Raw genomic sequence first — 1,512 nt, 5'->3', positions numbered from 1 at the left:
GCACGTCCCACCAGGAGGAGGCCCCGAGGAAGACCCAGGACACGCTGGAGGGACTATGTCTCTCGGCTGGCCTGGGAACGCCTTGGAGTTCCCCCGGAGGAGCTGGAAGAAGTGGCTGGGGAGAGGGAGGTCTGGGCCTCCCTTCTGAAGCTGCTGCCCCCATGACCCGACCCCGGATAGGCAGAAGAAAATGGATGGATGGATGGATGGATGGATGGATGGATGGATGGATGGATGGATGGATGGATGGATGGATGGATGGATGGATGGATGGATGGATGGATGGATGGATGGATGGATCAATCAATGCTTAGTGGGAGTACACCCTGCAGTGAACACTTTGTACTTGGCTTGTAATGTACTGAACAACCTGTTTGAGTTAAAGATTTGAACTGTTTAATATTTCCCTGTGTATACAGGGTTCTATAAAGGCCATGGGGAAGACAACATAAGGTCTAAGGGCCAGAATTACTAGTCCTTGAGTCATCTTGAAATGAATGAAAACTAGGACTTAGTAAAGCAAATTTAAGCTGCCTTTTCTATCAGATCAAAAAAAAAAATCCTAAACATTCCTTTGCCAAGTTTATAGGTTGAGTTGACAAATCACTAGTTGTGTCAAAAAAGACTAAAACATATTTTTTATCATTTAGCTATGAGTTGATGTCTAAATTAACTATCAGATGTCTTAGTTTACAAGCACTGTTTAACAAGTTGAGAGTTGATTTTTCGACTGTTGTGAGTAAAAAACGTGAGTAGCCCCGACAAAACTGAGAGAAATGCTGTATTTTGACCAAACATGGCAACTATGTTAGACTTATCAAAGAAAGGAAAACATCAAACTCTAATGAGACTCGGTCAAAACGACCCTCAGAAGGGTCGGTGACCTGTGCTTCAAAGCCTGCAAACGTAATGGAGCTCCACAAGGTTTAATGTTCGGTCCTACATTTTTAAACCTCTGCATCAAGGGTGTGAAACTCCAGTCCTCGAGGGCCACTATCCTGCGTTTTTTAGAGGTTTTCATGTTCCAAGACAGCAGATTTTGATTGCTGAGTGATTAACAGATTTCTGCCCAATTTGAAGGGTTAATTCAATCACTGAATCAGGTGTGTTTGAGCTGGAAAACCTCTAAAACATGCAAGATAGCAGCCCTTGAGGACTGGAGTTTTACACCCCTCCACATCCTGCGAAACATCATTGAGGGAAATTGTGTTTACAGATATGCTGATGATGCACAAGTCTACACACTGAATCACTATGACAATAAATTGGAAGGTTTTGGTCTGGTGCATCCTCCACATTTGTTTAAATCCTAGAATTTTCCAGTCTTATACAGCGGGTAAAATAAATATTGAACACGTCAACATTTTTCTCAGTAAATATATTACTAGAGGTGCTAATGACATGAAATTTTCACCAGATGTTGGTAACAACCCAAGTGATCCATACATACAAAGAAATCAAACCACAAATGTCCAGAAATGAAGTTTAGAAATTCTTCTGTAACCGATGCCA

This window comes from Austrofundulus limnaeus, unplaced genomic scaffold (assembly GCF_001266775.1).
Source record: "Austrofundulus limnaeus strain Quisiro unplaced genomic scaffold, Austrofundulus_limnaeus-1.0 Scaffold455, whole genome shotgun sequence".
NCBI lineage: Eukaryota > Metazoa > Chordata > Actinopteri > Cyprinodontiformes > Rivulidae > Austrofundulus > Austrofundulus limnaeus.
Note: the sequence above shows the minus strand (reverse complement) of the source record.